Below are 13,483 nucleotides of genomic sequence, written 5' to 3'. Positions count from 1 at the left end.
CCAATAGGGCGCCTGGGTGGCTCAGTTGGTTAAGTGACTGCCTTTAGCTCAGGTCATGATCCTGGAGTCCCGGGATCGAGTCCCACATCGGGCTCCCTGCTCGGCAGGGAGTCTGCTTCTCCCCCTGACCCTCTTCCCTCTCATGCTCTCTATCTCTCATTCTCTCTCTCTCAAATAAATAAACAAAATCTTAAAAAAAAGAAAAATTTCCAATAGGAAATTCCCATTAGAAATTTCTGGCATATCCCTTCTCAGTCAATATCCCAGCCAGAGAAAACCTTTTTTTTAAACCATAGACTAGTTTTAGGACATCTTATAAATAGAATTGTACAGTGTGTACTGTTTTGCTTTCATGTTCTCATATTCAGCATATTCATTTGAATCATTCATGGTTTTAATCATATGGGTAATTTGTTCCATTTTAATACTGTGGAAGTATTGATAAGTGATCAGATTTCAGACTTATTCTGAAGTCAGAGAAAAAATGTTGTCTATGGATCAGTGATAGAGGAGATGGAAAAGAGAAATCAAGTTGGCTGCCCAAATATTTGTCATGAGTGACTAGAAGCCTCGAGTTAATTTTTATTGAAATGATGATGACAAGGCTAGAGTTCAAGTTTGGGCATGTGAAATTTGAAATACATTTTAGAAAATTTTGAAATGTAGAAAATTTCTAATATTAGAAATGTATTGTATTTTGAAATACATGTTAGAATAACAAATTGAATAGGTTTTATTTTGTTTCTAGAAGTTTACTGAAATCACAGCATGCTGAAGGAAATGCTTTATAATAGAAAGTTTATACTGATCTTTTTTATTTTGCTGTTTTCTCTTAAGTTCTTATCCTGAACACTTAATTGTTTTCATAATTTTGTACTACTGCATTAGCTTCATCCCATGTGTGTTTTTGGATCATTATTGTAAGTATTTTTAAATTTTCACAATTATTTATTCAGAACCATGAAGTATGATATTTAATTCAAAAACATCATTTTGTTCAATTATCTATTTTTTTAAATAGGCTTTACTTTATTTTTCTTATATAAAACTATGTGGTGGCCACAGCTGGAACCTGAGTCCTCTGCACAGAAACTCTGGTGTGGGTCTTTACAAGACGGTCAGTGAATTCCTGATGCAGACCCTTGGTGGGTCACAATCTCCTTCCAGAGGTGAGGGATGAGAGAGCTGTAAGTCTTGGAAATGGCATCAAAAGTGGCCTTGGTGTAATTGCCCAGAGTGGCAGTACAGCCCTTGGCTGAAGTGTAGCAGTTGTCAATACTGCTTCATCAGTAGCTTCTTGGACAATGCCAGTGCCTCTGGGGCAAGGATGAGGCACACCAAAAGAGAGCCACAGTGGCGGGTCACCTTGCAAGGGATCTTGTTACCACAGTAGCCTTGCTGCACAGGGTGATGGAAAGCTTGGCCAGGATCATGGCCCCAGGGATGGCAGTGGCTACCTCCTTGGGACACTTAACACCCAGACCAATGTGTCCACTGTCATCTCTGATGGCAACAAATGCCAGCCCGGGTCTGCTTTTGCATTGGTAGAACTTTCAAAACTTTATCCTTGAGGGATATCCCCAGGAAAAAGTCAATGATCTCAGATTCCTTGAGGGGCAGAGAGAAGAAATAGATATCCTCCAGGGACTTGAGCTTCATGTTCTTAACCAGGTGTCCCAGCTTGGTGATGGGGATATACTCCTTGAGCTCTACAGCCTCAGCTGCAGCCCCTACCCAGGCCCTGGATGCCACTGCCAAAGCCTCCAGTGGCCTCCCATTCCAGAGCCCTTCAGCAGCACTGGCATAATCTGCCATTTAATTCTTGGAGAAGTGTTCAATTATCTTTTATTAGTGATTTCTATTATCTATCATTGTGATTAGAAAAACTGGTTCTATAAGTTCAACTCTGATATTTACTGAGATATACTTTATTTCCAAAAATTCATCATACTTTTTGCCTAATGTGTTTGCAAAGAATCTGTATTATTCAAAATTTATGATTCAGGATTCTAAATATATTTGTTATATCAAGTAGGCAGTGATTAGTAGTATTAGTACAAAGAAAGTTGTTAAGCTACATTAATGCAAATAAAAAATAAAGAAGTAAAATGAAAAGGAAGGGAAACACTATTAAAGATTTAACAGAAGGGCACCTGGGTGGTTGAGTTGGTTAGGCATCCAACTCTTGGTTTTGGTTCAAGTCACAGTCTCAGGGTTGTGAAATTGAGCCCTGTGTCAGGTTTATGCTCATTGTGGAGGCTGCTTGAGAGTCTCTCGTCCCTTCTCCCTCTACAACTGCCCCAGCTGTCATTCTCTCTTTCTCTCAAATAAATATTTTTAAAAAGATTTAACAGATACTATTTTTCATTCATTTCATTTCATTCATTACTCATTTTTCTTTTTTTTTGTTTTTAGTAATAGAATTCTTGAAGTTTGAATAGGCATATAGCTTCTCCGCTACAGATTATATCCTCAATTTCTTAAGCAGTGACATATTGCCATGATAGTATTTCAGGCCAATGGAATATGAGAAGATGTGATATGTGAAACATCCTTAAAGATAGGCTGCTTGCCCTTGATTTCCTCTCAGCTAATCCTGTTGTCTGGAAAGGTGTTAATTAAAGCAGGTGGTTTTGATGCATACCTAGAAGTCATATACTTGGAATGGAACAAACAATTTATTTGATTCATCATAGTCTAATTCTGTGAACTGGCTCAAGTCTGTGAATTGAGTAAATTGTGAGGTTTTCCCACATGATTTTAAGGAAATACTCATGTATCTCAAGCTTAGTGTCCCTATAATCAATTAGTCCCTACCAAAGATCTGTGTCAAAATATTCTGATTACTGCAAACCTTGTTGCCCCTTATGATGACCATGCTTACACACCTTCTGATCATTAAGCAGTATCTTCAGCCCTCGGATCCTAACATCGCACTTAGGTCTGAGAACTCACTGCAATGACAGTATCGTCAACTAATCTTTGGCTTGCAGATGACAGCAAATAAACACAGAGTTTTTTTCATGATGTTGATGTTTTTCAAAGAAATATATTGCTCAAGGTATTGGTGGAGGACACATCCTCTGGTGAGTCCCAGGTGACAGAGTTAAGGGATACGGAGATCCTACATAATAAATTTATAAGTCCACTCATCTCCTTAAACCATTAGATTTTCACTTTAGAGGATAAAAGGTATGTTCTGAAATCTCAACTTCATTTAATGCAGGCCACTTTCGAGGCCAGGTTTTATTCAAGCAAATGAGTAAAGTGTTAGAGCTACTTTTATATATTCAAAATAATGCATTCACTATTATTAATTCAATATTGTTCAAGGTCTTTTTGGTCAGTGTACCCATATCAATAATTTCAGCCATGTCTAACAATACATTTTTTCATCCCTTGTACAGCACTCTTAGATTTATTCTCACCTGAATTCATCAGGTTTGTATCAACACAGCTTGATAAAATTTTGTAATTCTTTGTTGTGTCTGGTGCATCCTGTCAGAATTAGGCTTTGTAGTCATCCTTTTGTGGTCTGCTGCATCTAGTTGTAGGTCTAAGGGCAGGGAAAAGCAATAGATGTAGGAATTGAGAACTGACATTCACCTAAAAAGCCACTGTCAGGTGAGATCCTTAGGGGGATAAAAGGCAATATTTAGCTAATCCCTCGATTGAGGAGGATTCTGCAACTTCTGCCCACAAGAGCTCAAAGGAAATTCAAGGTCTTCAATTCATCAGAATCCACCCAAAAGTCCACATTGTAATTCAAAACCCAGTCTCTCCTGACCACAAGAAGGTAGATATCTGAAAACCAAGAAGATAAGCCTCACCAGAAATTAGCTCTGCTGGTACCCTGATCTTGGAATCCCAGTGTCCAGACTGAGAGGAGAGTTATCTGTTATTTGAACTACCCAATCTGAGATATTTTGTTATGGCAGCTCAGGCTTACTAAAATGCCATTAAAATCAAGCTTTTAAGAAGTATTTAATAACATGAGGTAAAAAAAAAAAGAGAGAGAGAGTAAAAACAATGTGTCTATCACCATAATATTGAACATGGAAAAATAAATACACATATACATTGAAGGCAGACTGGAAAGAACTACCAAGAAATAACAATGGGTTTAGTAAGAGTTCTTGAAAAACACTCTTGTTTTGGGGGCACAAAGCCTTCTTTTCCAAAAAAGCTGCACCGTGATGAGTCATTAGAATTTAGCTCCATTCTGGCTGGCAACAGCAGTTCAGAACGTCCTAGTTAATTTCATGCAATCTGGGGATGCTGTGTGTAACTCTGCCTGTAGGAAGCTAAGCTGGTTGAACCACTGGAGAGTGGAGAGATGCTGGGATAAGAGCGTAAGAGGTGACACTGTGATTGATAGTAAACCAAAAATGATACATGATCCTAAGTTTAGACTTTTTGAAAAGAGATAATAATAGAGTCTTTAATACTTTGAGTGCTTCCAGTAGTAAACCTAAGACTTGCTGTTCAGAACATGTTCTACTGCATCTAGCTATTTTAATTTAGAAATTAAAAAAAAAAGTTCTCGGTCATTCTGTCATTTGTCCAATTTTTGTTGATGTTGATTTAGTGTATATTTGGAGTTTTACTTTAGAAGCTTTTAAAAAAAAATCTAATTCTTTTTAGTAATTCAGTCTTCAACTTTAAAATATGTATAACTTACTTAAAAATTACTTTATGAAGTTATTGAGAAGTACCACAGTCCAAGGGAGGCACTATGATATGGACCTATAGCACGAAGATGCTGTTGCAATGCCAGCTAACACTATTCTATCCCCTCTTGCACCCCAAATCAAGTGAAATTATCTTGCACACAAATATTTGATCCTAATCTCAAGCAGCTGACACTCCTCTGGAGACCCATTGTTTATCCCTCTAAAAATTTACACAGTATAAGTCTTCCTGCCCTACTTCCAATACTACTTGGCTATCCATTAAAAACCAGTTTCTGGGTGTTACATGAAAACAATGGATCGTGGATCACCACATCAAAAATTAATGATGTATTGTATGGTAACTAGCATAACATAATAAAATTAAAAAAAAAAACATTTTCTGACCTTTTAGAAGCTTCATGACTTTAAATGAGGGAGTGAATAAAAGAGTTAAAGCAAGCTCACCAGGTTTTCTTTTTGATTACTGTACATGTTTTCAGAATTATTTCTGCTGGATTGGTTCACAAGTTAGAAATCCAAGATATATGTGTATATATATTTTGTTTTGCTATTGTTCTTTTTTTGTTAAACACCAAAAAGGAGTTACCATTTCCTCCAGGAGCTAAAGGGGAAGGACTAGAGAGTGGAGAACTATTAAAGTGCCTTTTACCCCACATTTCATTCTGCCTGATTTACAAAACTCACAGACAGGCATAGAATAAGTCAATTTTGCAATTTATATAATACACTTGCGTAAGTGTCCCTTCTAGGGTCTCATGAATATCTGTATCTTAAAAGAAGGGCCTTGATACTTTTAAGGAGCTACCTTTACCATTACTTATTTCAAGGTACTTCTGAAAGAGATCTTTGAGTGTGTGTACGAAAACGTACTAAAATAATCGAAAATCAAAACTGACTGAAGAACTCAAGCATGGTCTTGAAATATTTGCTCTTTTTGATGAGATATATTATTTCATTGGCTTTTCAGATAGCAGCCAGGCAGTATACCATATATAAGGATAAATAAAATACTTATACTATAAAAACCAATGTATAGAAGACTGTGAGCCCAAAGAAAAAACATGAAAATACCCCTCTAACTTAGATGCACCATGCCAAATTAATGCAAATAGTTTAATGTTTATTGTCTGATAACAGAGAGAAGCACCAATAAATGAAAATACTAGAGGAGTAATATTACCAAGATGACAACATAGGTTATTCCTCACTTTGCTTTTCCTCACAAGAAAAACTAACAATCATTCATGGACAAGGCACAACTGAGAAAATCCTAGAACACAGGGGTAAGACTGAGGCGGTCTTTAGTACCACAGACACCAAGACAGATCACATTAAATGGGTTAGTGGTGTGGCTACATGCTGACAAAATTGCCCTACCCCCAGGCTGGTGCAGCATCACACTGACTGGTCTCCCCTGAACCTAAGGTACTCCAGTGGGAAAAGAGAGGCTAAGGTGGACATTCAACTCCCCCAGTGTTATGGGTCACTTCTTCGGAGCCTCTAATCCAGTCTCATCCCATAAGGACTGTATGAGAATCTGCAGGGCTAACCACTGGGAATCAAATTGTAAAGGAAAAGTGATAGAGGCTTGCAATAACCAGCACTCAGATTTTGGCAGACTGAGTTCCTACCTGCAATGCCCAGGTAGTTCCAACCACCATCTTTGCTCATCTGCAGTCAAGACAGTGGCACAGTCTGACCAGGAAACTTGACAGGGTACAGGTCTGCCTGATTTTGGTCTTCAAAGAGCCAGGCCCTGGAGCCTAGTCTGTCCCTGCCTAGGCAGGGTAGGTAATTCAAAACCTTACCCACTGCTAAAGTATAGCTCCCAGCCATGCCTGACCAGAAAACCTGGCTAGAATACCTGAAAGCTATATAGCACAGCAACATTGGAACAGAGAATCTGGCAGATAGAGTGAGTCACTCAGAGCAAACCCAGTGGTCCCATTCAGTCAAGGAACCTGGGGAGTGGGTAGCCTCAAGACAAGACCACAAGCAAAGAGTCTTACCAGCCTTGGAGTCAGTTCTGCTGCCTGGCATGAGCAGTGAAATTAATTCACAGTCCTACCCATTGTTAAATACAGCCTTCAGATCACTTTATAAGGGAACTAAACCAGAGCACATTGGAATCTGTGTAACCCATCCAACAGCCTAGCATACAGGGGCACTTTAACAAAGAGTACAGCCCATGGCTTAAGCCATCTGCAGAACAAAACAGGTAGCTCCATCTCTCCAGGAAATTCAGTGCACAGTCTTGCCTAATTATGTTCCCAAACAATGAGTGATGCAGGCCCTGGAAACCATACTGCTACTCTACCAGGGAAGGGGAGCTAATTCATGGCTTGCCTATTGCTGAATATAGAACCCAGTCCTGACCACCTAGGAAACCTGATCAGAAAATCCAGGAAACCATGGAGCCAATCCTATGGTGTCATTTGGGTGGGGAACCAATCCATCAGTCCTATCAAACTGTTAATAACCAGTAGCACCTACCATCCCAACCTCAGAGCTCAGGCTATATCCTCACCAAAATATAGGCCCTGATAACAAGCCCTCCTGCCCAAGGACATTACAACAGACATGTCCAGAAACCTAAACTGGGTTGACTGGTGAAAAGATATCTCTGCTAAAGTGAACCTGTAGGGTCTAGAATAGGAGACTGCTTATTCAAATGTGCAGATACCAACATAATAACCAGGATCACAAAAATCAGGTAAGCATGGCACCATCAAAGTAATAAAGCTCCAATAAATGACTCTAAAGGAATAGAGAAATATGAACAGTCAAAAATGCAATATAATTCTCTTAAAGTTTAGTGAACTACAAGAACACACAACTAAATACAATTAGAAAAAAGAAGGTGATGAAACAAGTCTCAGCAAATTTAAGAAAATTGAAATCCTACCAGCTGTAATCTCTTTCTAAATGGAATGAAACTAGAAATCAATAACAGTAGGAAAACTCAAACTCATGAATACATGGAAATTAAACAATAATGTCCTGGAAACCAATGAATCAAAGAAGAAATTAAAATGATAAACAAAATCAAGAAAGCTTTAGCTAGATTAACCAAGGAAAAAAGTGAGAGGATTTAAATCAACAAAATTATAAATTAAAAAGGAAGCATTGCAACTGGTACTGAAGAAATGCAAAGAATCACAAGAGGCTTCTATGACAAACTCTATGCCAACAAATTGGACAGCTTATAAAAATGGGAAAATTCTTAGAAACATACAACTTACCAAAAGTGAATTATGAAAAACAAAAATAAAACCTGAATTGCATAGTAGGTACTTATCCAAAGTATACAAAAATACTTATTCAAAGGTTTACATGTACCCCGATGTTTATAGCAGCATTATCAGCAATAACCAAATTATGGAAAGCACACCCAAATGTCCATCAACTAATGAATGGATAAAGAAGTGATGATGAAACAAAACTGATTAACATAGGGGAAAGAAAAAACAAGAGAAAGGGAAGCAAACCATAAGAGACTCTTAAGAGAAAAAACTGAGGGTTGCTGGAGAGGAGGTAGATAGGGGATGAGCTAAATGGGTGATGGGTATTAAGGAGGGCACTTATTGTGATGAGCACTGGGTATTTCATGTAAGTTACACATCACTAAAATCTACTCCTGAAAATTACCCTATATGTTAACTAAAATTTAAATAGAAACTTCAAACATTAAAAAAAAAAAAAAATCTCCCAATGAAGAAAAGCCCATGCCCAGATAGATGTCTTCACTGGTGAATTTTACCAAACATTAATAGAAAAATTAATGACAATCCTTTTCAAATTCCTCTGAAATACTGAAAACAAGGGAACACTCCCAAACTCATTTTATGAGGACAACATTACTCTGATACCAAAGCCAGAAAAGGAAAAGGCTTTAACCACATTAAAGAAAACCACAGGCCAATATCCCTCATGAATTTAAATGTAAAAATTCTCAATAAAATACTAGCAAACTGGATTCAGAGGTACATTAAAAGGATCATTTGCCATGATCAAGTGGGATCTATTCCTGCATAAAAAATGGTTCAACATACACAACTAAAAGTGATGTTACATTAATAGAATAAATGAAAAAAAATCAAATGATCATCTCAATAGATGCAGAAAAAGCATTTGACAAAATTCAATATCTGTTCATGACAAAAATCTCTTAATATATTTGGTATAAAGAACCTCAATAGGGCGCCTGGGTGGCTCAGTTGGTTAAGCGACTGCCTTCGCTTCAGGTCATGATCTTGGAGTCCCTGGATCGAGTCTCGCATCAGGCTCCTTGCTCGGCGGGAGTCTGCTTCTCCCTCTGACCCGCCCCCCTCTCACGTGCTCTCTCTCTCAAATAAATAAATAAAATCTTAAAAAAAAAGAACCTCAATAAAATAGAGGCCGCATATGACAAGCCCACAGCTAATATCATTCCAAATAATAAAAGATTGAATGCTTTTCCACTAAAATCAGGAACAAGACAAGGGTACCCACTCTCACCTTCTATTCAGTATAGTACTTGAGGTTCTAGCTAAAGACATCAGAATTGGAAAAGAAGAATAAAAGTCTCTCTTTGTAGACAGCATGATTTTATATAGGAAATTCTAAAGACTTCACCAAAACCCTTAGATCTAATAAATGAATTCAGTAAAGTTGCAGGATACAAAATTAACAAAAATCAGTAGTGTTTCTATATACTAACAAATTATCTGAAAAAGAAATAGAAAACACTGTAATTTACAGTACCATCAAAACCAATAAAATACTAAGGATTAAATTTAACTAAGGAGGTGAATGCTCTCTATACTGAAAACTACAAGACACTGATGAAATAAACTGAAGGTGAAACAAATAAATTAAAATGTATCCAGGTTCATTGATTGGAAGTATATTGTTAAAATGTCCACGCTACCCAAAGCTATCTATAGATTCAATTCAGTACCTATCGTAATTCCAATGGCATTTTTTTATAGAAGTAGAAAATAATAAAATTTATATGAAGACCTCAAATAGCCAAAGTATTCCTGAGAAAAAAACAGAACAGGAGATACCACAGTTCCTGATTTTTAAGCTATATTATAAAACTATAGTAATGAAAACAGAATGGTATTGGAATAAAAAACAAACACATGGAACAGATAAGAGCCCAGTAATAAACCCACATATATATGATCAACCAATACGCGACAAGGGAGCCAAGAATCCTGAATGAAGAAAAGACAGTCTCTTCAAAAATGGTTCTGGGAATATTGGATGTTTACACATAAAACAATATAACTAGACCCCTATCTTATACCATTCAGAAAAGTTAACTCAAAAAAAAAAAAAAGACTCAAATATAAGATGAGAAACTATAAAACTCAGAAAAAATAAAAACAGGAAAAAAGCTCTTAGACATAGGTCTTAGCAATTATTTTTCTTGTTTTGTTTAGATATGATAATGAAAGCACAAGCAAAAAATGAAAAAAATAAACAAGTCAGACTAAATCAAACTAAAAAGCTTCTGCACAGCAAAAGAGACTACGAACAAAATGGAAAGGCAACTTACAAAATGGGAAAAAATATTTTCAAGCCATATATCTAATAAGCAGTTAATATCCAAATATATAAATAACTCCTACAATTCAAAAGCAAAAATCCAAATAATCAAAAAATTGGCCAGGACCTCATTAGACATTTTTCAAAAAATATATATATGAAATACAATAGATACATGAGAAGGTGTTCAGCATAACTAATCATAAGGCAAAGGCAAACCAAAGCCACAAGATATCACTTCATACCTATTAGAATGGGTATTATTAAAAAGACAAAAAATAACAAATGCTGGCATGGATATGCAGAAAATGGAACCCTGGTATGTCATTGTTGGGATTGTAAATTGGTGTAGCTACTATGAAAAACAGTATGTAATTTCCCCCAAAAACTAAAAACATAACTATTATATGATCCAGTAATTCTTCTTGTAGGAATATATCCAAAGGAAATGAAAACAGCATATTGAAGAGAGGCAGGCACCACCTACTCACAGCAGCATTAGTTAAAACAGCCAAAACATGGAAACACATTAAATGTCCCTGGGTAGAAGAATAGATATAAAGAATGGACACACACACACACACACACACACACACACACACACACACACACACACACACAGGAATACTATTCAGCCATTAAAAAAGGAAATTCTGTCCTTCATGAAAAGCGCGTGGACCTGGAGGGTATTATGCTAAGTAAAATAAGTCAGACAGAAAAAGAGAAATACTTTATGATCTCACTTGTATGTACAACCCTCACAAAACAAACAAACAAACAAACTCATTCAAAAAGAGATCAGATTTGTGGTTTCCAGAGGCAGGGGGTGAGGGAATTGGATAAAAATGGTCAAAAGGTACAAAAATCCAGTTACAAATAAATTCTAGGGATGTAACACATAACATGATGACTATCACGAACACAGATGTATGGTATATTTGAAAGTTAAGAGTAAATCCTAAAGGTTGGCATTACAAGGAAAAAAACCATTTTTTTCTTTTTTTTCTTTTTGTATCTACATGAGAGGATGGATGTTAAACTAAATTTATTGTGGTAACCATTTTACACAATATATGTAAGTCAAATAATTATGCTGTATACTTTAAACTTATATGGTGCTGGATGTCAATTATATATCAGTAAAATGGGGGATAAAAGAAAATACCAATGAGCAAATACCAATCAAGTGATAAACAAATGCGTACTACATCACATGCATTTCAAATCTTGCACGCTGTTTTTCCTCATGTGTCTGATGTTTGAAAACCTGAGGATTTCACATAATTGATCAAAATAGGTTTATTGAAGATAAATTTAATGCCCCCAAGTGTCATCGTAAAGGACTTTGTCTTCATAACTGATTTATATAGTGATTGAGATTATGATTCCAGGGAGCTGGTGACTGTGTCTGCTATTCCTTTATAAACCTTCACATCCAATGACATCCTGCATTCCTGAAAAGACAATCTGGAAATCCACATACTATTGAGATTGCCATCATGAATGAGGCATTTTTATTATTTCTTTTCTTGTTTAGACAAGGCCAAAGCTATCATGTAATATGCCAACAGTCCTAAATGAATATCATTTAGGATATATATTATTATTTGATATTTCATTTCATTTGATATACAGTCCATATTTCCCAATTATTCCAATGTCTTAACCAGTGCTTATTTTTCAGGATTTGTCATGTCTTATAAAAGTATTTTAAATACATTTGCAATTGTTTTATTAATATTGACTTTTTAGATAAAATTTATAAGAGATAGGGAGAATTTTTTTAATTATTAATCATAATTTCTAGAGCAAATCATGTTATCTCACAGATTTAAAAAAATAGAAATTTAATTAAAAACCAGTGATAAATTTCATACATGCTAGACATAATGAAAAGATATTTATACATTGGAAATTACTGCCAAAATACAAGACATCCATGACAAATTATGATGTATCATGAGATATAATGCAGAGTAATGGACTGAGTGTTTGGGGTGTCTCCCCAACATCCATATGTTGAAACCCCAGTGTGATGGTATTAGAAGGTGAGACCTTTGGGAGGTGATTAGGTTATGAGGGTGGAGCCCTCATAAATGTGATTAGTGTCCTTATAAAAGAGACCCTAGAGTTTCCTCACTCCTTCTGCCTGTAAGGACACAGTGAGTGGACTGTTAATGAAACAGGAAGCAGTCCTAACCAGACATGGAATTTGTTGGCACCTTGATCTTAGACTTTCTAGCATCCAGAACTATGAGAAATGTTTATTATTTAAAAGCCACTCAGTCTATGGTATTTTGTTATAGCAGCCTAAAGAGACTAAGATAGAAAAAAAGATATGGAATCTAATACATAAAAGAAACTTTATTTAGGGGCGCCTGGGTGGCTCAATCGTTAAGTGTCTGCCTTCAGCTCAGGTCACCGTCCCAGGGTCCTGGGATCGAGCCCCACATCGGGCTCCCTGCTCAATGGGAAGCCTGCTTCTCCCTCTCCCACTCCTCCTGCTCGTGTTCCCTCTCTCACTGTGTCTCCCTCTGTCAAATAAACAAATAAAATCTTTAAAAAAAAAAGAAACTTTATTTAAAATAAGCAATATTGGCTTATATAGAAACCTCAAACAATTCTTGTCATTTTCTCTTGAAATTCTTGGAATGATTATAAACTCAGTAGAAACTGTCTCATTAAACACTATTTAGTTACTTACATCAAGAGAATACTTAAGCTCTACCTATTAGATATAAACTATAAAAGGCCACATCTCTTTTCATTTACACAGAGGAAAAATCTAATCTAAATTAGTATTTTTTATTTAACTTTAGTACATTTTTTAAAAACAGGCACATATGCTCTTTATAAAATGTTTCTAAATCTTCTATTGTTATTTTCTTTAAATCTTTCTTCTAGGGTAAGCCTGATAGTTTGGAGAGAAAAAGAAAGTTCAGATAGTTCATTCCCTACAGAGATGTATCAAACTGTGTGCAAAACAGGTCACCCAAAGCCAATAGCAAGGAAATGCTCACTGCTGATTACTGCTCTGTGAGTATCCTATGGGTGAAAGATGAATTGGAATTTTTCCATACAGCTAAAATTTACATACAGCTCTATAGCCTACTATATTTATTACTAGTTTAAATTTCATCATTCTTTTTATAATCTCAGATTTATTTTCACTCACATTTGATTAGTTTGTATTTTTACAAGTTAATTTGAATTTTTCAATAAGTTATTAAAACAAAATAATTCTATGAGTTGTC

At 36.0% G+C, this 13,483-nt stretch overlaps 1 pseudogene; it reads right to left on the bottom strand.

Moving 5' to 3' along the window:
* Positions 1 to 1,048: 1,048 nt before the first annotated feature.
* LOC113915959 lies at positions 1,049 to 1,698 on the bottom strand (annotated as a pseudogene).
* Positions 1,699 to 13,483: the final 11,785 nt, after the last annotated feature.

The sequence above is a fragment of the Zalophus californianus genome, chromosome 1 (genome assembly GCF_009762305.2).
Source record: "Zalophus californianus isolate mZalCal1 chromosome 1, mZalCal1.pri.v2, whole genome shotgun sequence".
Lineage (NCBI taxonomy): Eukaryota > Metazoa > Chordata > Mammalia > Carnivora > Otariidae > Zalophus > Zalophus californianus.
Note: the sequence above shows the minus strand (reverse complement) of the source record. Positions and strands in the feature narration are given on the sequence as shown.